Source organism: Pelophylax lessonae (genome assembly GCF_965119305.1).
Source record: "Pelophylax lessonae genome assembly, chromosome: 2".
Lineage (NCBI taxonomy): Eukaryota > Metazoa > Chordata > Amphibia > Anura > Ranidae > Pelophylax > Pelophylax lessonae.
In genome coordinates, this window is record NC_138769.1 from 20,082,026 (window position 1) to 20,107,655 (window position 25,630).

At 42.6% G+C, this 25,630-nt stretch overlaps 1 protein-coding gene across 1 annotated transcript in view; it reads right to left on the reverse strand.

Annotated features, from left to right (window-relative positions):
* Positions 1–25,630, reverse strand: part of LOC309547924 (cystatin-B-like) — a gene marked incomplete at its 5' end in the record, with an annotated part of 1,082,587 nt that overhangs the window by 35,468 nt on the left and 1,021,489 nt on the right. The window lies entirely within an intron of this gene.

The window sequence follows — 25,630 nt, forward strand, 5'->3', positions numbered from 1 at the left end:
CTCCAAATAAATGAGAGAATGAGATAAGGAACCTCCTTGAGCAGGTGAAAGTAACCTCTATTGGGACACATAAGTTAAGAGAGTGTAGCGTGAAACTGCAAGATAAAGTAGAACTGTGGCAGAAGTCTTATCAAGAAAGCTGTAATGAAAGTAATCATGTGAAAGTGAAATGTAAATGATTAATGCAATAATTAGGAAGTTTTGAGCAAGGAAAAATGTTTTCTAGCAAAAAGTTGCAGAGTAATCAGCAGTGGAAAATTTTGAAAAAAAAAAAAATGTAACTGTTCAAGTCATGACGGGAACTAATAAGTAAATACATAGGAGAGTTCCATAAGGTCATGGTGTCCATGATTAATGCAATAATTAGGAAGTTTTGAGCAAGGAAAAATGTTTTCTAGCAAAAAGTTGCAGAGTAATCAGCAGTGGAAAATTTTGAAAAAAAAAAAAAATGTAACTGTTCAAGTCATGACGGGAACTCATAAGTAAATACATAGGAGAGTTCCATAAGGTCATGGTGTCCATGTAAAAGGGCAATGCTTTATTAGTCCTGCATTAAATATGATGTAATTATTCATAGACCCAGATATGATTCCCAGTCTGTTGGTTATGACCCAGACAAAGTGGGGGGAATCAGGCAAAGAGTCCATGTCCTACCCCCAGCCATATTCCTAATATAGGAGGACAGAAATTGGGCAGCCATGCATAAATAGGTATGAGTCATATCAGGTCACTGCAAAAAGACTAGCACCCCTAAAAAGACACCAGTTTAAAAAAAAAAAAAAAAAAAAAAGTTTTTAAAAGAATACTGTCCTGATTTTTGTCATGAAAAAGGTCCTTAGACATCATTGATCATCTTGAGGCCTATGAAAACAACTGTCTGTGTTGTGCCTGCAAGATGTAATTTAAAAGTCAGCCCATATAAAATCTCACTGCTGCTAGAGCTGTTATCTACAATTTAAAATGTACACAGCACCAAAGCCCCACTGATTTTTTTTTGCTGTACTCAAAAGTGCCTAACACCCTTCAATGAAAGAGCCTGAGTACAACCATCTGGAATTTAAATCCCTGTGCTTTGAGGCATTGCCCATGCACATAATAATAATAAGTTTGGCAAAGGAGCAAGATATGCCACCTAGGCCCCAAAGCAAAGGGGACACCGGATACCTTAAGGAGGACACCGGACATCCCACCATTAACAAGGGGGGGGACACCCACAAATAAATAGGGATTTGCCCCATCTTAGGGTTCCCCAAAATCCTCGGGAAAATTAAGTGACATTAAGGCCCAGACCTCACGCCAGAACCAAATAAATGGTGATGGGGATCTGTCCCATCTGTCTGAACCCGAGAGACATAGGCACCGCAGGAGGCGGAGCCAATAATCCAATTCTAAAAGTTTTCAGCTGAGTAGATGCCAAATTGATCAGCTGATCACTTGCTTCATTTTGGGCACTGCAGCCCAGAAGTAAAATAATTCCTTTTTAGGAACAGATCCTGTGGCCAGCCAAGGGCCGCAAAATCCTTAAATGCCCAGGGGGCAGGAATCAGATGGGATACACTGAATAGAGGCATAGGATACAGAGATTCTAACACCATTTTATTTCAAGGTCACAGCATTGAGGATCCTGAAACCCTATCAGGGGATTCTTGGTTGTTAGATAATAACTACCCTCCTATTTTTCAGTGGTCACTTCATCCCTCTGACTCAAACAGGTCGCTCAAAGCGGGCACATTTTGAAAAATCGCCAATGACGGTGATACCAAGGAGGATCAAACCCTAATGACGTAATGCAGTCAAGAGGTTAAAGGTTGTATACGGTAACCAAGAAGGAATCCTCAATGCCAGGTAGCTTGTTGCCTACAATAAATTGCATTGATGCCCCATAGGGGGAGTTATATATTTTTTTTTCTCCCAAGTAGTAGGTAAATATTAACCAAACATTGTATCATTGTATTATTGTCCAATGTGTAGCATCCATGGCGATAAATACATTCCCATGTTAATAAGCCCCAGAAGTCAGTCGCCCTAGGAAAGGTCGCATATATAGTCTCACCTTCCCTGGTGGTCAGAAAAAGGACCGATCACACGGTGGACTAAAGGAGAACTCTGAGAAAGCTTAGGGTACCAACATCGCATTGAAATGTCAATTGATAAGAATGTATATTCATACAGTATGTTTCATCCAATAGGAAGAGATTAACCTTCCATGCCAGGTCGTTGATTGGTACAGACGATGATGTTTGCCAAAGACACAGCGATCGGATGGGTCATCTCTCCCTAGAGCACAGCTCAGGACGGAACCCCTCATTGGATCGGATCTCTCTTCATGAGCCATGCTGCGAGACGCCCCAAATTCTTGTTGACGGAGAGGAAGATTTGTTTCAACAGATCTTTGTGCATTTGATCCGAGGAAATCCATTAAGAGGAATCGCACTACCTCCTGTTTTCAATTGAAGGAGATGTGAGAATGGTGCATTGCACATGTGAGCAAAACCTCAGTCTAGGTGTATGACACTCTAGACCATGCTGAAACCATTCATTATCCAACCAATATCCAAGGTTGAACGTCCAAAAAGATTTCTCGGATTCCTGATTGCAAAAAATTGTTTTACTGCGCTTTGAATGGTAGTTGCCAATGCCATTGCAGCAGTTAATTTCTGTCTCCATTAAAACTTTGCAAGCTGGAGATGCAGATTTCAAGGAACATTTGAGTTTCTTTACCAGGAGATCAGAATTCAAAGAGACTAATAAGGAACAGTTTGTGACATAGCTAACACCAGCAAAGTCGCTACGAACTGATATTTTGAACTGATTTTTTTTTCTCAAATTTTTTTTTACCGCTTTACTTAAAAGTTATGAACAATTCCCAATATGAACTATTCTCTTACAAAAAGAGAACAAGACATTTTTTTTTCCACTACTCCTTAAAAAGCTTTCTTTCCAGATAGGCCTAAGTTGCTCACTTGTCTACTGGGAAGAAAGGGGGGGGGATATGTCAGGGGTATTGGGGGTTGATTAAAATAATAATAGGTAAAAAGAAAAATGATTTTAAAAGCCATGTATATTTCATATTATGCATATAAGAGATTCTGAACAGGATGGCTTCCATGTTGTTTCTAAGGTCAAAGAAGGTTCATTTTCAAAATGTCTCTTAAAAGCTTACAAGAGAGCATAGAATTTCAACAATAGGGTCTTATGGTTTCAACAGAGATCTTTGTATTTCTATGTAATCGTAAATAAGATCCCTTTTGACATATCGATCAGATAAGACTTAGTCAGTCTGACGCTATGTTAAAGGGGGTGATATCTCAGTCTGTCTATAAGTATTTAACAATAGACAATGGCTCAGTGTTTCTCATCAAACATTTAAAGATGAAATATATAAGTTTTTATAGATACATTATTATATGTGAGAAGATATTAGCCATAATTATGTTATTATATTATGTAAGGCATATACATATATATTTAGGAATGTTATATCACATTTTGGGTTTATATTCTCATAGTAGTAATCTTACTTAGAATACATTATTTTTAAGTGTAGGACAGATGTATCTCGTCACTAATTACCTCATTTCAGAGAAGTTTGTGTCTAAGTGTTCAGAGGTATCATAAAATATTACAAACCAGACTATGTCTGACAACATGTGACATGGTCAAATAAGTAATGGCTTTTTACTAGCTAGAGGTCAATAGGTCATCAGATAACAAAATGTTTTAATTATGTTAAATACAAAATCTAATGAACGGTACGATACTGCCCTCTGGAGACGAAATACCAGGTGCAGTCTTGAGATAATTTCAGATTTCCCATATAAAAATATTATATTGTCTTAAAAATATAATTATTGAAATGGCATTACTTGCCAAGGTGAATGATGGAAATACAAATGGACATTTATGTATGTACTGGGAGTTTGGACAAAGTTTTATGTTGTGTTTTGTGATTACTCTTACATATAGAAAAATCATCATTTAACTTTATTATCATACATTGGGTTATTTATCAAAAGAGGCGTGTCTCTGACCTCACCAGTTTAGGTATAGAATATCCCGACCAATTGGGATAATGTTTCATCCCTCTGGGTTTTACTTATGGTAATTTTTATAGCTCTTTGTTCTTACCATATAAAAGACCAACCCAGATGAGAGAGAGACATCACTTTACACTACTGACAACACACCTCACACTTTCATCACACACACGCTATTACATTCCTCGATAGACTCATTCAGACATACTCCCAGGTCCATCATTCATCTGAAACTTGAAGAGAAGCCACCATCTTAAGAAAGGCATCCATCTTAAGACTCTGGTAACGATTTGAAGCTAGCGGCCATCTTAAGTGTGGTAAATATGCCTTGCTATGTTATTTGATTTTATTCAGCAATTGTTTATTCCTTCCTTATATGTTTTATATTGCATATTTAAGGGTAATGAGATTGCAATCCCAGCTGTATAAGCCATGGTAGATTTTTCTCTAAATAGCTGATTTTTGTTTTTATACATTTTTATTAATATCAGATTAAGTGCATTATTTGCAATTTTAAGTCTTCCGTTTTGCATGGCTTATTCTCACTCATCTGCAGTGACGTGACTTTCGCCTATGCATTGCGCAGACCATTGTAGTTTGTTTATATAGAATATTAATTTATGGCTTATACTATACCTGGGAAGAAATGGTAATCTTACTTTCATCTTGCTTTAGTTTTATTTTCACTTTGTTTTAGTTTCACTTTCATTATTGAGCTAAACATCACATTGCATTGATTATTTGAAGTTAGTATTTTTACGTAGAGTTATCTTTTTGTGTCACTTCTTGTTTGATCATATATTGTGTTTACATGTCTGGCGAATAAATATTTTTTATATATATTCCACGCTGTAGACTGTACTCACTAAGATTGGTATATGCTTTTAAAAAGAAATTAATCAATTAAAAATAATTCTCTACATTGATTTATGGCAATAGGTGAAGACTCTCCTTTTTCACAGATCTTTGCTTATTAACCATAAATAAATACACTGCTATATTCAGAGCAGTATAAATATTCTGACATAAGTACGAGCGCAAGATATTTATTATTAAATATTCTTACAAAAAGTATATAAACATGAGAATATAATGAAAATAATACATTAGAAATATATAAAATAAGAATATATAGAATATAAAACATTAAAAATACACAAAATTAGAATATAAAAACTATACAACATTAAAATATATATAAAATAAGAATATAAAGAATATAAAACCTTTGAAATATATAAAACAATTAGGAATATAAAAAAATAAAAATATATAAAATAAGAATATTAAGAATATAAAACATTAAAAACACATACAATAAAAATATAAATAATATAAAACATTAATAATATAAAAAATTAATGAAAAACATTGGGATAGAAAAAGGCGGGGCTTTGCGGGCCAGTGGGAGTAGAAGGATCAGAACCAAAACCAATTGTAAAATCAAAAAAACATTTTATTGTAGCAAGTAAAAAGCAAGCATGGGTGACCATGCATGTATGATAGCAACAAGATAACATGCAAAAATGGTTAAAATCAATTCTAACATCACTGTTTATATAGAAACATATCCCAAAAGGGATTAGAGCGAACAACAAAGCCTGTGTAGGTGGATGATGGGTCTCAAGCTGAATTCGGTCACGGTAGGTCCCCAGCAAGCCGACGCGTTTCGCTTAAGGCTTCCTCAGGGCCTGAGAGACCATAACAGACCGATGTTTCTATGAGTAACATAGATACAAATAATTACATTTCAGTTTACATGTTCAATGATATAACATACATCATGCTGCTAAAAGTTTTTACATATAAGTTTTTGACTTAGGTTTTGTACTGACCCTTTTTGAACAGTGACTTGTGTTAGGCGGCAGGGCTATAGCGATGCATAGGCAGTTCGGAAGATAATACCTCCGTGTTCACCACATATACTTTATATAGGTATCAGAAAGAAATTCCTTGCATAAAATCCGACATATTAGGTCCCAGCTGTGTCATCAAGGTCAAAGCTGTGAATCAAAGTATCAATAGGTGTATATTTAAATTCACACAATGGCTGCCAGTGATTCTAATAACGTCTGTGTTATATTCTGTACTATATAACCAACCTGCTAGATATGGCTCCACTTAAGCATCTTGGGGTATAATCACCCCTCAGCAAATGGGTATCCTCTTCCTGGTTTGTTCATTCATATGTGCGTTCACCCCCAGATCCAATCAATCTAGGGATATGGGCACATATATTAAATATTGTTCGCCATATATCCATAGTTACTAAATCTCCAACATCTGGGACTAATCATCAGATGATGGTACATATTCCAAAAGATCATATCTGGCTGAACAAGGGGAGTAGTGGGAAATGCTGTTGATTATATAAGGGGACGATCATATGTTTAAATGTATTAATTGATATTCAAGTTAGATTGTCTTGTGCAATTACTAGGTAGAATAATAGATACATTTGGCATAAGGAATATTCTAGCAGTCCCGATAGTTCAAGCGTCTAGGTGATTATCTACACGCTTGCACATTGATTGCCCCCTTCTATATATGTAAGTGGGACCCTCCTAGTGGGATCATGGCTGAATTTTTAGGGGAGGATTGGGAAGGATATATGATCAAAATACAACAGGAATGCTCGAATACAGGAAATAATGATGTTGAAATAGAGGTGGTTATACAAAAATTACAGCGTATACTAGAACGTAGGGCTAGCCTCTTTTGGCACATAAAATACTTTCAGAAGTATATCCTAGAGGAATTGAATCCTAAAGGGCTACGAATCCAGGTGTTTCCTAACATCTGGCAGATTAGCCCAGAATTTAAAAACTCATGGGAAAGTAATCTAAAAGACTGTTCACGTAAAATGATGGAACTATTAATAGGATATTATCAAGAAGAACAAAAAGCCATTAATGAGGAAATAAAAGCCATGCAACTAGAATACAAAGATATTTTTGTAAAAGCCACCTTTAAGGAAAAAGAAAAAGAAACTAAGGAACAACTAGATATGTTCACGAAGGAACTAATTCAGAAGAAGGAACATAAGTTTTCAAGGGACAAGTTAGCTTTCGGGGCAGGGACAGCTTATGCATGGCCACAGCCTAGAAACAATTTTACAAAAAATTGGAGAGGACAGAGAAATAATAATAGAGGGAGAAACTATAATGACAGTGAATCTGACTCTAATGTATCACAATTCTCTATTTCCTCACGCACTTCGGAACACGCACGACCAAGGAACCGTACCTTTAGGAAGAGACCTAAGGTACCTGAGGAGCACGGTGGTATTGAAAAGAAAAGACTGGTGGAGGATACCATAGTCTCTCACCCACCCAATAATCTTGGTGATGGTTCTGTTCACTCTTCTTCTATCACTTCACCCTTACTTCTTCAACCGACACTTATGGAAACAGGTAATATGAAATTGCGTGCAAGGACACAAGAAATAAATGATGGCACTACAGGTACACAACAAGCACTTATAACATCATATGCAGGGGAGACAAATAATACTAATTTAGGTGCTACCCCCAAAAATGTGAAAAGACAATGACTTGATAAAATAACACGTTCACAGACACATAACATAGAATCCACTGCTGATTCAGCCTTCTCTATTATTAACCTATCCTCATACACCCCTACACAGGATGAACTTGAAGTTCTGCGTCGTGGCCTCAGTTTCTGCCCCGACAGCAACACAACACATTTTGACATTGTCAAGGATGTACAGTTGTTTGCTAGAAAGCTGACTTATCGTTATATCTTTGATAAAGAAAGACAGAAAATTAAAAAGATAAAGAACTATCGGATTTATGGAAAGATTTCTCAGTAAAAGATTTTAGAGCATTAAAGGATCTTATCCAACTCCTGGATGAAAATGATCCCCCCACAGTTTCAGACACAGAGGAAGCAATACTAGAGATAGAGGATGACAATATGGACTTAGAAGGGACACAGATAATAACTCAGCAACAGATGGACATGATTGAGACACCTCTGGCCAAGAAAAAATCCAACAGGTTCCCTCCCTTGCAGACCAACTCTAATATACTAGCCTTCGTTAATAAAAGGACAGCAGATATTAACCGCCTAAAAATCCACAATGCTAGGAAAGACAATCTAAGTGAGCATTTAAAACAAGCTCTTGAGTCACTTAGAAAAAATTCCCAGATTGTAATAAAGCCCTCCGACAAGGGGGGCAATATTGTAATTTTGGACCACCTTCAATATCGCAACATGTGCTGGGACATTCTAAAAAATAGGGAGTGGTACAAACCCATCAATGAAGAGAAGATACTGTTTGCTCAAAACAAATATAAAGTACTAATCTATGAAGCATACAATAATGGTATAATTAATAAGGATACATATGAAGCAATAAAAATTGATTCACCCCGTATACCCACATTTTATACATTGCCGAAAACACATAAAAATCCAAAAAATCCCCCGGGACGCCCAATTATATCGGGAATTGGATCCTATACGGAACCTTTGAGCAAAATAATTGATCAGTATTTGAGACCGCATGTAACAAGTCTGCCCTCCTTTATCCAGGACACACCGGATCTATTAAGGGCGTTATATGGTCGGGTAATGCCCCCTGGATGCATTATGATTGCGTTGGATATCGAGGCCTTGTATTCCTCGATCCCACATGCACTCGGTCTTCAGACAATCAAAAGGTTCTTAGACGAACGGGGCCCCCAAGCAAAAAGATATAATCAATTAATCCTGGATGGGTTGGCACACATTTTGGAAAACAATGTGTTCACCTTTGATGGTTCCCATTTCATCCAGGTGCAGGGCGTGGCCATGGGCACCTGCTGTGCCCCGGCCTACGCAAACCTGCACCTGGGTGGATGGGAACGAAGTATTTTCAATGATGAGGCCCTCTCCATGTACCTGGGCCACGTAGTTACGTGGCTCAGGTACATAGATGATGTCCTCATCTTTTGGGACGGGGAGTTTGAACTATTCGAGATCTTTTTTCAAAAGTTACAGATCAACTGCTTCAATTTGAAGTTTACCATGTCCTGGAGTGAGCAACAGATTGATTTTCTTGATACCACTCTTTATTTTGAAGATGATGGAAGTGTCGGATCAACGCTTTTTCGTAAACCGACAGCAGGGAACACAATACTACATTATGATAGCTCCCACCCCAAAACCCTAATTAAAAGCATTCCCTACTCCCAATACCTCAGATTGAGACGAAATTGTTCCAAAGATACGAACTTCAAAAGAGAGGCGGACAAATTGAAAATACGACTGTTACAGAGAGGTTATAGTGCAACAACATTAAGGAAAGCATACAACAAAGCTAAAGCCAACACTAGGCATGACCTACTCTTTAAAGAGAAAAACAAAAAAACAGATGATAAGGTCAGATTTATTTCAACATACTCCAGACAGCATAATGAAGTTCGTAACATCTTACAAAAAAACTGGGAAATTCTAACAAGTGACTCAATCCTTAGAAAATACCTGGATGACCATCCAAACATAACGTATAAAAGGGCCAAATCCATAAAAGATGGTCTAGTTACGAGTCATTACCGGAGACCAAACGAAATGTCATATAGAAAAGGATTGTACAAATGTGGGTCATGTGACTTTTGCCCATATATTTTTGAAGGTGAGTCCTTCATAATGCCTAATGGCCACAGAAGATATATCAATCAGACAGTTACATGTCAAACAAAGGCAGTAGTATACATTATGTTATGCCCATGTGGGGCGTTTTATGTGGGTAAAACCATAAGGCCCCTGTGGAAGAGAATCTCTGACCATATCTCGTACATCAACAATGGCCAAATTAATACCCCTATAGGTGGCCATATTGGATTGAAACATAAATATGACCGTAGCATTGTGAAATTCACTATATTAGACGTTATCCCCGAGGATACAAGAGGAGGTGACATCGATAAAAAAGTTTTGGCACGCGAGGCCAGATGGATATATGACCTAAAGGCTACCGTATACCCAGGTTTGAATGATGTTATCAGCTACAAACCGTTCCTATAGAAAGTATATTATAGTCTTCCTTCTAAGATTATATTATAGAAAGAAAAAAACTCTTGTCCCCTCTTTCTCTCATGCTTCCCTTATCCCCATAGGGTATCCCTTATTGCATCGGAAGGAGGACACATTAAGAGAAGATTTATCTCTAAATTAGGGACTAGCACATTTATTATATATTTTTTTGAAACAAATTTGAACAAATTGAATAAATTGAAAAATTAGAATATAAAAAATAATAGAGATACATATTTCATATAAATGTCACTAGAATAGGAAATAGGTATGAATCTGTTTATGTATAAAAAATTGATATGTGTATATACGTTTTGTCTTGTATATTGCAGGTGACTGGAAAGGCGACGGGGCTATGGCAGATAGCGTGGCGCAGCGATGCAGAACAAGTAATTGGCACCACTTTGTTAGGGATGGTATCTATATAGATATTGAATATGAATCTTGTAATTTAAATATCACCTTGCATTTAATATCGACATATATCCCCTGTGTAATCATAATAGATGTAATGTAATGAGGAGTTTATCCACTAGAGGGAGCCCAATTGTGCTGACATCCTGGAGATCAGAAGGCATCTGACTGGAGGATGCAGTCTGAGTGACGCCGGGCGGAATGTAAGCAGGTTCTACGTGCTATCGGTATCGTCACTTCCGGTGCGTCTGGTCGCAGCCGGAAATGACGCGGTGGGGCGACGCTACCTCCGGAATCCTTACCAGGAGAGGAGATGGTTCTCACTTCCGGAGCGACCGGAAATGATGCGGTCAGGCGACGCTATCGCCGACCGTAATGAGATACAAACGCTCTCACCTGGGAAATGTATGTTTTAGGCGCCAAACAAAGCGATATGGGCGGACCTCCTCCCCCCCTATATAATACTCAGGCTAGGCAATAACAGGTAGGCAGACGGCGAGCATATGACCACACAGAGGTAAGTGATGGGGGATGATGGGGGCTTAACAAATATACCTAAGGAATATTGGTCAAATAAATGTATATGTGGGATAGAATAGTGGTAACTCTGGAACTAACCCATCTACCTATGTCTCTTAGGGCTTGGATAGCCCAGGACTGCGGGTCCATATAATTGGATAGCCGTGCATATAGGCCTTATTTACCTGCCTGAAGTATTTCTTGGTCTGAGGAGAGGTAAGTATGAATGGACCCCTGCCTTTAATATTTTCAATATATTAGATGCTCCCTGAGAATTTTGGTTCTCTACTATGGAAGTAATTCCCATTTATACTCTCCTATTCTAGGTCAATTTTGCTATCTTATAGGACAAGTTTGGGGATATCCCTCCCACAAACTGCACAGAAAAAAGAGCCCCTTGAGCCTGGTTTAATTTGTGACAATATAAACACTAGGTGAGTGTCTGTATTACTTATTTCAACCCCTTATATAATCAACAGCATTTCCCACTACTCCCCTTGTTCAGCCAGATATGATCTTTTGGAATATGTACCATCATCTGATGATTAGTCCCAGATGTTGGAGATATAGTAACTATGGATATATGGCGAACAATATTTAATATATGTGCCCATATCCCTAGATTGATTGGATCTGGGGGTGAACGCACATATGAATGAACAAACCAGGAAGAGGATACCCATTTGCTGAGGGGTGATTATACCCCAAGATGCTTAAGTGGAGCCATATCTAGCAGGTTGGTTATATAGTACAGAATATAACACAGACGTTATTAGAATCACTGGCAGCCATTGTGTGAATTTAAATATACACCTATTGATACTTTGATTCACAGCTTTGACCTTGATGACACAGCTGGGACCTAATATGTCGGATTTTATGCAAGGAATTTCTTTCTGATACCTATATAAAGTATATGTGGTGAACACGGAGGTATTATCTTCCGAACTGCCTATGCATCGCTATAGCCCTGCCGCCTAACACAAGTCACTGTTCAAAAAGGGTCAGTACAAAACCTAAGTCAAAAACTTATATGTAAAAACTTTTAGCAGCATGATGTATATCATTGAACATGTAAACTGAAATGTAATTATTTGTATCTATGTTACTCATAGAAACATCGGTCTGTTATGGTCTCTCAGGCCCTGAGGAAGCCTTAAGCGAAACGCGTCGGCTTGCTGGGGACCTACCGTGACCGAATTCAGCTTGAGACCCATCATCCACCTACACAGGCTTTGTTGTTCGCTCTAATCCCTTTTGGGATATGTTTCTATATAAACAGTGATGTTAGAATTGATTTTAACCATTTTTGCATGTTATCTTGTTGCTATCATACATGCATGGTCACCCATGCTTGCTTTTTACTTGCTACAATAAAATGTTTTTTTGATTTTACAATTGGTTTTGGTTCTGATCCTTCTACTCCCACTGGCCCGCAAAGCCCCGCCTTTTTCTATCCCAATGTTTTTCATTAATCCTTAACAGGGGTAAGGGCCTATCTTACACGGCATTTTTTTGTTTACGAATATAAAAAATTAGAATATAAAGAATATAAAAAATTAAGAATATATAAAATAAAAATATAAAGAATATAAAACATTACAAATATATATAAAATAAAAATATAAGGAATATAAAACATTAAAAATATATACAATAAAAATATAAACAATATACAACATTAAAATATATGTAGCACCCTGGTAGGTAGGTGCTAGAGGGTGAGTATAGTTTTGGCTCTGTCTGCCTATCATAGGAGCAGCAGGCAAATTATATATTGCTTTCTGCTTAACAGAGAGTAGGATCTGTTGTCTCGGTGCATTGGGGGGTGTGGTATAAAAGCCAGGAGCACATGTGCTCGGGGTCTTTGGCTAGTGAGCAGAGTCCCGGAAGGAGGGTGGCGGCTACCTCCTCTTCTGCAGCAGTTGGTGTATGGTCAGAGGGAGTCGGCCTGGTGAGCCAGAAGTGTGGAGCTGAACCCAGAGGTCCAGGAGAGCTGACTAGAGGGATTGAGACACTGGAGAACTAGGAAAAACAATATCATGAGTACAGGGGATCGTGTCTAAGGGCCTGACCAGGAAGGGGGCCACCTCGGAGTAGAGTAGTCAGAGGATAGGTGTCAGCTGGTGGATAGAAAGGGGGTGCTAGGCAAGTACCCTGAAGATAAGTGCTAAGCAAGCTGTCTATTCAGGAACTTTACTTCAGATTCACCTAGTGGCAAGGTGAAACTGTAGCCTTGCCATATCCTCAGATAGAGATCCTCATCATTGTGAATAGTTCAAGTTTTGGAGTATCCCACTCATCCCTTCTCCCATCCCCATATAAAATAAAAACAACAACCCCTAGACTATTTATTGACTGAGCCAGAGAGTAAAGTGTTAATATTCTGCATGCAGTTGCTACCGGTAACCCAGGGGGACCTGAAAAGGTGAGAAATAAAATAAATAAAGAATATAAAGAATATAAAAAAAATAAAACTTTTAAAATATAGGCAATAAAGACTATAAAACATTGAAAATATACAAAATTAGAATATAAAGAATATAAAACATCAAACATATATAAGATAAAAATATAAAGAAAATAAACATTAAAAATATATAAAATGAGAATATTAGGAATATAAAACATAAAAAAATGAATGCATATATAAATACTGTACAGGTCCTGCTGATGGGTTAAGGACCTTCTACGGCCCTGTCCAGCTCTCCTAGAGTAACTGCCTGTCTCCTGGAATCTCCTCCATGCTCTTGAGACTGTGCTGGGAGACACAGCAAACCTTCTGGTAATGGCACGTATTGATGCGCCATCCTGGAGGAGTTGGATTGCCTGTGCAACCTCTATAGGGTCCAATTATTGCCTCATGCTACCAGTAGGGACACTGACCCTAGCCAAATGCGAAACTAGTGAAAAACAGTCTGAAAAGATGAGTAGGAAAAAAATAGCAGTGCCTCCACCTGTAAAACCATTCCTGTTTTGGAGGTCGTCTCATTTTTGTCCATCTAGTGCACCTGTTGTTAATTAAATTAACACCAAAGCAGCTAATTAACAACATCCTCTACTACTTAACCAACCAATCAATATCCCAGGAGTTTAATTGACTTGATGCTGTACTCTGATTAAAAAGTATTCCTTAATTTTTTTTTTTTAACAGTGTATATATAGCTGGTCTCCACATTTCCTGAGGATGTTATATCTGTTTGCACTGGGTGTTTAGATAAGAACTGACCAGTAGAGGGAGTGTGGAGCCTATTATACAAAAAGATAGTCATTGGAAACAAAGTTTCATATTGTGACAATAAAATATAATCGTAGAAGTGCAGAATTACAGTATCTCACAAAAGTGAGTACACCCCTCACATTTCTGTAAATATTTTATTCTAACTTTTCATGTGACAACACTGAAGAAATGACACTTTGCTACAATGTAAAGTAGTGAGTGTACAGCTTGTATAACAGTGTAAATTTTCTGTCCCCTCAAAATAACTCAACACACAGCCATTAATGTCTAAACTGCTGGCAACAAAAGTGAGTACACCCCTAAGTGAAAAAGTCCAAATTGGGCCCAAAGTGTCAATATTTTCTGTTGCCACCATTATTTTCCATTAGGGGTGCAGGGGCACCGCCCCCCCCCCCCCCATCCATGTGTCCGGCCCCCTAATCTACATGCAGGGCGAAGGATGCGTGGATTCCAATGGGGAATTTTTTTTTTTTTTTGAGCACATGATTAGAGCCAGAGGCTCTAATAGAAAGTGTAAATAAAATCAGTGCTAAACCAAAATGAAAGATGTGTTGAAATGCCAATGGCAGCATACATTCAGTGCTTCCACATAACACAAATAAACATAAATGGTCAAAATAATGCAGCGCCAAAGGAACTAATAATTCAGTAATAATGCCAATAAATTAACAAATATCCTAGGATGGTGACTATGCACAGTGAGAATAAAGTGCAAGTGCTACCATTGAAAATAAACAGACAATATACAATGTTGTGACAGTAATTCAGCAATCAGAAAGTGTCACAGTGGACATAAAGTGCAATAAAAAAAGAAAAAGGAACTAATGTGACAGTGATTCAATGATTATAAAAATATATCAAATATTTCAAGTGATGGACAATAAATAAATATATTAGAATAAATAATGTGCCAAGTCCATAACACAAATCAGAGATATCTTCAGTGCTGTGCAAAAATGCAATAAAGGTGCTGGTGTTCCAATACCATACGTGTGACTCTGTGTGCTAGTAATGAATATACTAGCAGCTCACCTCCCTGTCTGGCTCACAAGTTATAATGAGCCAGACACACACACTGTGTGCATTCTAAGGTGCTAAGGAAAATGGATTAGTCACCTCCTCCTTTTACTCTTACAAGGTGGGAATACCTCCTGTTAGGTAATGGTAACTAGGGCAGCCAGACCCGCTCTGTGCACTACCAAGATAATGGGGTACTGGGAACGTCACCTCCTTCTTCTCCTCTCTCAGGGTGGGGGTACCATGTATAAGAATAAAGACACAATCTCCTAGTGCTCTCCGTTTGACAATTTAATAAATAATAGGAATAACAGTAAACAACTCACAATCCAAAGCACTCAGCCAGTGTGGGCATGACAAGCAGGGATGTGTTGCGGTGTGTGTGAACAGGCTCCGCCCCCGTACGCGTTACATCGACCAATCGACTTCGTCAGCAGGGATCATCCCTGCCTGTCATGCCCACATTTAGAGGCTCTAATAGGTTTAAAAAAAGGGTTGGCTCTGGACGCAGAGCACTGCGCCCTGAGCCCACCCAGTTGTGTGACAATAGTGAATGAATATTCCCTATTGTCACACGGATTCTCCCCCTGGCCAATCAGGAAGCCGATCCTGAGACCCATTTCCCGATTGGCCGAAAGGAGAAACAATCCTATTGGCAAAGAAGGAGGAAGGAGGAGACGCAGGGGAAGCCCGACCAACGAAGGGGGACACGGAGGAGACTGAGGGGGAAGCCGCCGCCGCCTCCACATGTCAGTCCAGGGGCAGCACAGGGTGAGTGAGCCGGCGACCGGAGGTGGTGGGGGTATGGTGTGCGGTGCGGTGCGGGCTGGTGTGGTCCGTGGTCCGGTCCGTCTGATCCCCAGACTCATGGAGCGCAACCGCCACTGGTGTCACATGACACCGGGGAGGGAAAATGGCTAATTGGGCCCAATTTGGACTTATTCACTTAGGGGTGTACTCACTTTTGTTGCCAGCAGTTTAGACATTAATGGCTGTGTGTTGAGTTATTTTGAGGGGACAGCAAATTTACACTGTTATACAAGCTGTACACTCACTACTTTACATTGTAGCAAAGTGTCATTTCTTCAGTGTTGTCACATGAAAAGATAGAATAATAAGAATATAATACTTACAAAAATGTGAGGGGTGTACTCTCTTTTGTGAGATACTGTAATTCTGCACTTCCAGGATTATATTTAATTGTCACAATATGAAACTTTGTTTCCAATGACTATGTTTTTGTATAATAGGCTCCACACTCCCTCTACTGGTCAGTTCTTATCTAAACGCTCAGTGCAAATACATATAACATCCTCAGGAAATGTGGAGACCAGCTATAGTATATACACTATTAAAAAAAAATTTAAGGAATTCTTTTTAATCAGAGTGCAACATCAAGTCAATTAAACTCCTGGGATATTGATTGGTTGGTTAAGTAGCAGAGGGTGTTGTTAATCAGCTGCTTTGATGTCAATGAAATGAACAACAGGGGCACTAGATGGACAAAAATGAGACGGCCTCCAAAACAGGAATAGTTTTACAGGTGGAGACACTGACATTTTTTCCCTTCTCATCTTTTCTGACTGTATTTCACTAGTTTTGGCTAGGGCCAGTGTCACCAGTGGCGTAGCGTGGGTTGGCAGCGCCCGGGGCAAGGTAAGTAATTTGCGCCCCCTACACAAATCTACTAGACCACTTCACTGACACCTACACTGACCTAGCTGACCACTACAGAGACCTACCTTTTACCTACACTGACCAACCTGACCACTACAGAGACACCTTCACTGACACCCCCCATACACTGACACCTAGACTGACCCCCCCCCCACACTCACACCTTCACTGACAACTACACTGACCCCCACCCCCCATACACTGACTCCCCCATACACTGACACCTACACGGACCCCCCTTACACTGACAACTACACTGACCCCCTTACACTGACAACTTCACTGACCCCCCTTACACTGACAACTTCACTGATAACTACACTGACCCCCCTTCACTGACCACCCCTACATTCCTACATACACTGAGACCTACACTGACAACTACACTGACACCTACACTGATCCCCCCCCCAACACTGACCCCACACACTGACTCCCTTACACTGACACCACACACTGACTCCCCTACACTGACACCACACACTGACTCCCCTACACTAAGACCTACACTGACCCCCCATACACTGACACCCCCTACACTGACCTCTGCATACACTGACACCCACCCATACACTGACACCTACACTGACCCCTACACTGACACCTAGACTGACCCCCCCATACACTGACACCCCCTACACTGACCCCCGCATATACTGACTGACACCCATCCATACACTGACACCTACACTGACCCATACACTGACCCCTCCCCATACACTGACACCTACACTGACCCCCCCCATACACTGACACCCCCTACACTGACCCCCCATGCACTGACACCTACACTGACCCACACACTGACCCCCCCATACACTGACACCCCCACTGACCCCTCATACACTGACACCTACACTGACCCCCCCCTATACACTGACACCCCCATACACTGACACCCCCATACACTGACACCCCCTACACTGACACCACACACTGACTCCCCTACACTAAGACCTACACTGACCCCCCTTAAACTGACAACTACACTGACCCCCACCCATACACTGACCCCTACACTGACCCCTACACTGATCCCCCCATATACTGACACCTCCTACACTGACAGCTGCACTGACCCCCTCATACACTGGACACCTCATACACTGACACCCCCATACACTGACACCCCCATACACTGACCCCCCCTATACACTGACACCCCATACACTGACACCTACACTGACCCTTACACTGACCCCCCGCATACACTGACACCCCCTACACACTGACACCTACACTGACCCCCCCCATACACTGACACCTACACTGACCCCCCCATACAGTGACACCTACACTGTCCCCCATAAACTGACACCCCCCTACACTGACCTCCCCATACACTGACCCCCATACACTGACACCTACACTGACCCCCCCATACACTGACACCCCCTACACTGACCCCCCCATGCACTGACACCTACACTGACCCACACACTGACCCCCCATACACTGACACCTACACTGACCCCCCCATACACTGACATCCCCATACACTGACCCCCCCATACACTGACACCCCCTACACTGACACCACACACTGACTCCCCTACACTAAGACCTACACTGACCCCCCTTAAACTGACAACTACACTGACCCCCCCATACAGTGACACCTACACTGACCCCCATAAACTGACACCCCCCTACACTGACCTCCCCATACACTGACCCCCATACACTGACACCTACACTGACCCCCCCATACACTGACACCCCCTACACTGACCCCCCCATGCACTGACACCTACACTGACCCACACACTGACCCCCCATACACTGACACCTACACTGACCCCCCCATACACTGACATCCCCATACACTGACCCCCCCATACACTGACACCCCCTACACTGACACCACACACTGACTCCCCTACACTAAGACCTACACTGACCCCCCTTAAACTGACAACTACACTGACCCCCACCCATACACTGACACCTACACTGACCCCTACACTGACCCCCCCATACACTGACACCTCATACACTGACACCCCCTACACTGACACCGCACACTGACTCCCCTACACTAAGACCTACACTGACCCCCCTTAAACTGACAACTACACTGACCCCCACCCATACACTGACCCCTACACTGACCCCTACACTGATCCCCCATTCACTGACACCCCCTACACTGACAGCTGCACTGACCCCCCCATACACTGGCACCTCATACACTGACACCCCCATACACTGACACCCTTATACACTGACCCCCCCTATACACTGACACCCCATACACTGACACCTACACTGACCCCTACACTGACCCCCCCATACACTGACACCCCCTACACACTGACACCTACACTGACCCCCCCCATACACTGACACCTACACTGACCCCCCCATACAGTGACACCCCCCTACACTGACCCCCCATACAGTGACACCCCCCTACACTGACCTCCCCATACACTGACCCCCATACACTGACACCTACACTGACCCCCCCATACACTGACACCCCCTACACTGACCCCCCCATGCACTGACACCTACACTGACAGCCCCATACACTGACACCCCCACGGACCCCTCATACACTGACACCTACACTGACCCCCCCATACACTGACCCCCCATACACTGACCCCCCCATACACTGACACCCCTACACTGACACCACACACTGACTCCCCTACACTAAGACCTACACTGACCCCCCTTAAACTGACAACTACACTGACCCCCACCCATACACTGACACGTACACTGACCCCTACACTGACCCCCCCATACACTGACACCTCATACACTGACACCCCCATACACTGACTGACCCCCCCTATACACTGACACCCCATACATTGACACCTACACACTGACCCCCCCCCATACAGTGACACCTACACTGACCCCCCCATACACTGACACCCCCCTACACTGACCTCCCCATACACTGACCTATCTCCCCTCTCCCATGTCCAATTTCCTGGGCTCCCGGGGGCCGGGCAGCACATCAGTCGCCTCTTTCTGTGTCCTGACACTGGGGACTTGAGGAGGCGATCTGAAACGGAGGAGAGACACAGCGTGTCAGCAGCAGCAGCCAGCGTGGAGGCAGCTGGTCCGGACAGCAGGGAGAGACTCCAAGAGCGGCGCTGCACATGCACCGAGCCACCGGTATGGCTGTCATCTTCACCCACGGCCAGCCCCGCCCCCTGGCTGCACATGACACCTTCAGCGTCCGCCGCTCATCCTGCACAAAGAGGCAGTAAAGGAGCCAAGTGCAGGAAAGAGCGGGCGGGCCCCTGGATGAGCATTGTCACAATAAAGGGATGGGGACACTATTATCTTGCGGATGGCGGGCGTGGGATGCGCCCCCCCTAAATGTTGCACATGGTGCCAGTGGCCCCCCCGAACCCCCCACGCTACGCCACTGAGTGTCACTACTGGTAGCATGAGGTGATACCTGGACCCTATAGAGGTTGCACAGGCAGTCCAACTCCTCCAGGATTGGCACGGCCATACATACCATTGCCAGAAGGTTTGCTGTGTCTCCCTGCACAGTCTCAAGGGCATTGAGAAGATTCCAGCTGACTGGCATTTACCCTAGGAGAGCTGAACAGGGCCATAGAAGGTCCTTAACCCATCAGCAGGACCGGTATCTGCTCCTTTGTGCAAGGATGAACAGGATGAGCACGGCAAGAGCCCTACAAAATGACCTCCAGCAGGCCACTGGTGTGAATGTCTCTGACCAAACAATCAGAAACAGACTTCATGAGGGTGGCCTGAGGGCCCGATGTCCTCTAGTGGGCCCTGTGCTCAGTGCCCAACACCATGGAGCTCGATCAGCATTTGCCATTGAACACCAGAATTGGCAGGACCACCACTGGCGCCTTGTGCTTTTCACAGATGAGAGCAGGTTCACCCTGAGAACATGTTACAGACGTGAAAGAGTCTGGCGAAGCTGTGGAGAATGTTAAGCTTCCTGTAACATAATTCAGCATGACTGGTTTGGTGGTGGGTCACTTTTTTCACTTAGGGGTGTACTCACTTTTGTTGCCAGCGGTTTAGACATTAATGGCTGTGTATTGAGTTATTTCGAGGGGACAGCAAGTTTACACTGTTATACAAGCTGTACACTCACTACTTTACATTGTAGCAAAGTGTCATTTCTTCAGTGTTGTCACATGAAAAGATATTATTAAATTATTTACAAAAATGTGAGGGGTGTACTCACTTTTGTCAGATACTGTACATGAATAAACACTAAGCAGGAGCACCATAGTCTCGGGGGGCCTAATTCACTATAAGTTTGGAGTAGAGCTGCTCACTTCTCCAGAAATAACTCCAGCCTAAACTCATTAGCATCCTAATTAGGTAAGTGGCTGGAGTTAAACCTTCAACTGGGTGCTTTAGTGAATTTGGAGTTGGAGTTAACTTAGACTGAATTCGGGTTTGGAGTTAACTTAAGCCCCGTACACACGCAACGATTATCGGCCGTCCGGTCGTCCGTCTTTTGTCCAGAGTGGTGTTTTGTTGGTTGGAATGTGCCTAGACTGCACACGAATTTTCTCGCCCAACAAAATTCTACTTCAGAAGTGATGTCATGTGTTGGTTTGCTTTCTTTGTGTTCTTTCTTCACTGAGCATGCCCAGACTTGCGCATCAGATTTTTCCCTGTCGAAATCTGTACTGACTGCACGAAAATCGGCCGTTGTGTTGACGGCCAACAAAAATGTTATAGTCTGCACACCAGATTTTTTTCGGCCGAAAAGTCGGAGTTGGTTGTCAGAAGCATCATACTAACAAGCCGAAAATCGGCAGATCGGTTGTCGGATGAAAATTCCCTGCCAATTTTCGACGCGTGTGTACGGGGCTTTAGGCTGAATTCGAGTTTGGAGTTAACCAAATTCCCTTTGTGTTTTTCATAAAAGGAAATTTGTCTATTCTGAATCACTATTACACAGCAATGTCATCTATTATGGTTTATTTTAATTTTAAGGTATAGTTATGTATCTTATGTATTTTAACCTTTAGATTTACTAATAGCAGACTACACAGCTGTCTAATTAGCAATTTTCATTCTTTATTCATCTGAAACTTTCAGGCATATCTGATTGTATTCAGCACTTTGGTGTAGTGGTCTATGCTCATAGCCAAAGATTGCTAGGTCATGAGTTCAAGGCCCGACCATGATAACACCTTGTGTGCTCACAGTTGTGTGTCATTATTTTTTTTCCCACATAGTAATACATTGGCTACATCACCTAAAAGGGCATGTCAATGGCTATGTATATTCAAGAAACAGACATGCATATGTGCAGGGTGCAATTATGCATTTGCCAAGTTTCAGTATTTATTTACATTTGTCTAAAATTTAAGGAGGTGACGGCACACTTGGAATTTGAACACATGCTCTCAGTGTTTATAGACAGGAACACTAACCACTAAACCATTGAGCTGAGCATGATTACCCCTGGAATATTTATTCCCATGTTTCAATAGTTAACCACTTCCTTACAGGGAAGTTACACCCCTTCCTGCCCAGGCCAATTTTCAGCTTTTTATACTGTTGCATTTTGAATGAAAATTGCGCGGTCATGCAACCCTGTACCTAACACAAATGTATGACATTATTTTCACACAAATATTGCTTTCTTTTGGTGGTATTTGATCACTGCAAGGTTTTTTTTTTATTGGCAAAAAGAAGACCTAAATGTTTGACCCCTAAAAAAAATGTGTTTTTGTTTATGTAATAAAATTTGGTAAATCAATATGTTTTTTGTTGCACTGACGAGCATTGATGAGGCTGCGCTGGCAGGCACTGATGAGACACTAATATGCAGCACTGATGGACATGGATAGGCGGCACTGATATGCAGCATTGATGGGCATTGATAGGTGGCACTGATGGGCAATGATTGGCACTGGTGGGCAGCACTGATAGATGGTAATGATGGGCAGCACTGATGGGGAGGGCACTAACAGGTTCCCTGAGCACTGATTGGCATCAATGGTGGCATGGGTGGGCATCCCTGGTGGCTCTAGTGGCATCCCCCAAGGGTCTGCACTGGTAATCAATGCTCTGATTACAAGCACAGACCCCCCCCCCCCCCACACACACACACACACACACACTTACTTTGCATATGAATGCCATTTCTTCACAGCTAAAAGTAGCCCTCACCATGATTAGCCAGTTGATTGTGACCACTTGCTGGAATGTGTGCAAGCCAATTTGGTGTCATTTCTGGTCCAGGGCGAACGCCAATGTGCCATTTGCAATTTATTCTAAAGAGATTTTGCTTTATTTTAAAAATGGCGCACACAGACAACTAAAATGTATTGGAAATGTTTTACCTAGGAAAGTGATGGTAACCCTTAACCCCCCCCAAGATGTTTTTGCCCTACATTTCCCATAATGCTCATGTACTCTGCAGTGTAGGTGAGCATCATTGGAAATGTTACAAAACACCTGTGTTGCCAAGGTTCATCATCGCTGACCTAGGTTAACTAAAAAGGTGAGTGAGCGCTGTAGCAATCTTTTATTTAGTAATCATTTTTAGTGATTTTTTATTAAATGTTTTGGTTACATTCATCCACAGAGGCTGAATGGAAATTTTGTATAATTTCTTAATTTATATATATTTTTAGCTAAATATATACATACACACTTTAATTATTTCTTACAATTTAGCCCCCCCACACTCCTCCCCCCCCACACACACACACTCCTCCCCCCCCACACACACACTCCTCCCCCCCACACACACTCCTCCCCCCTCCCACACACTCCTCCCCCCTCCCCCCACACACACACACTCCTCCCCTCCCACACACACATTCCTCCCCCCCCCACACACACTCCTCCCCTCCCACACACACATTCCTCCCCCCCCCCACACACACACACACTCCCCCCCCCCACACACACACACACACACACACTCCTCCCCCCACACACTCCCCCCCCCACACACACACACACTCCCCCCCCCCACACACACACACACACACACACTCCTCCCCCCCACACACACTCCTCCCCCCCACACACACTCCTCCCCCAACACCCACACACACTCCTCCCCCCCACACACACACACTCCTCCCCCCCACACACACACACTCCTCCCCCCCACACACACACACACACACTCCCCCCCCCACACACACACACAAACACTCCCCCCCACACACACACTCCCCCCCACACACACTCCTCCCCCCCACACACACACTCCTCCCCCCCCACACACACTCCTCTACCCCCCCACACACACACACTCCCCCCCACACACACACACACTCCCCCCCCCCACACACACACAAACACTCCTCCCCCCCAAACACACACACTCCCCCCCCACACACACACGCTCCCCACACACTCCTCCCCCCCCCACACACGCACACACACACCCCATCCCTCCCCCCACACACACACACACACACCCCATCCCCCCCATACACACTTCGCTGGAGTAAAGGGAGAAACCCTACCCATGTTCATACTGTACTGCCATTGCACACACACACACAAATACAAGAAATGGATTACATTCAACAGACACAAAATATATCTGAATTACATCCAGACAAATATGAAGAAAAGAAAACAAAAAACCAGGAGCTGTGTACAAATGAATAAGCTTTATTGAACATGTATAAAACACCAGTAATCACTCAAGCAGGCATGTGAAATGTGAAATGTCCCCCCCCCCCCCAAAAAAAACCCCAAATCAAGTAATCTTTATTCAAATTACAGTGCAAAGATACAACATATGATGGATAGATAGAGCTTACAATATCAAAAAGTCAAGCAAAATAAGTGGTAGACACTAGGGTTGAGCGGACACCTAGATGTCCGTGTTCGACGGGTTCGGCCGAACTTTAAAAAAAAGTCCGGGTCCGTGTCCCGAACTTTTACCGAACTTTTCCCGGACACCGAACCTCATTGAAGTCAATGGGGACCCGAACTTTAAGGCACTAAAATGGCTCTAAAACACCAATGGAAAGGGCTAGAGTGCTGCAAATGGCAGCAAAACGTAGTTAAGAGCATGGCAAGTGCTCTGCAAACAAATGTGGATAGGGAAATAACTTAAAACAACAAAAAAAAAAACAGAAAAATAAAACAATGTTCTTCATCTCTGAAGGACGAGGCCCATATGGAGTAGGAGGGAGGTTGAGGTGGTGGTGGATGTGGCGGTGTCATAGGCGTGCGCACAGGGTGTGCCGGGTGTACCTGGGCACACCCTAATCACCTAGGGCACATAGCATTATCGCTCTGTTTGCCAGTGAGGAGATGGGAAAGATCTCCCTCGGACCTGCTCTGCTCTATTTCTCTTTGCCAGCAGGGAGAGTAATGTATCGGGGCCATGTACATGTAGGCAAACACATGCATGTGTATTTCAACTTTGGGGTGCACACCCTAATGCAATAGGCTGCGCACACCTATGGGCGGTGTAGGTGGAAGCGGCGGTGGAGGAGGACCAGGGTCGGATTAAGAGCATCATGGTCTTGGTGCTGAGGATTTTGAAGGGCCTTAAGGGCCGTGCCTTGGCATGCACCCAGAGGAGGAAGGGTGCAGCCATGCATGCCTAATTCAACATGGGATGCTGTCTCTGAAGCCCATAAACACATCCATGCATCAGCAACTGTCCCTCCTTGTCAGGCCTTCGCGCTGTGTGGGGAGGTTCTGAGGGTGCTGCCTGGGGAAGCGA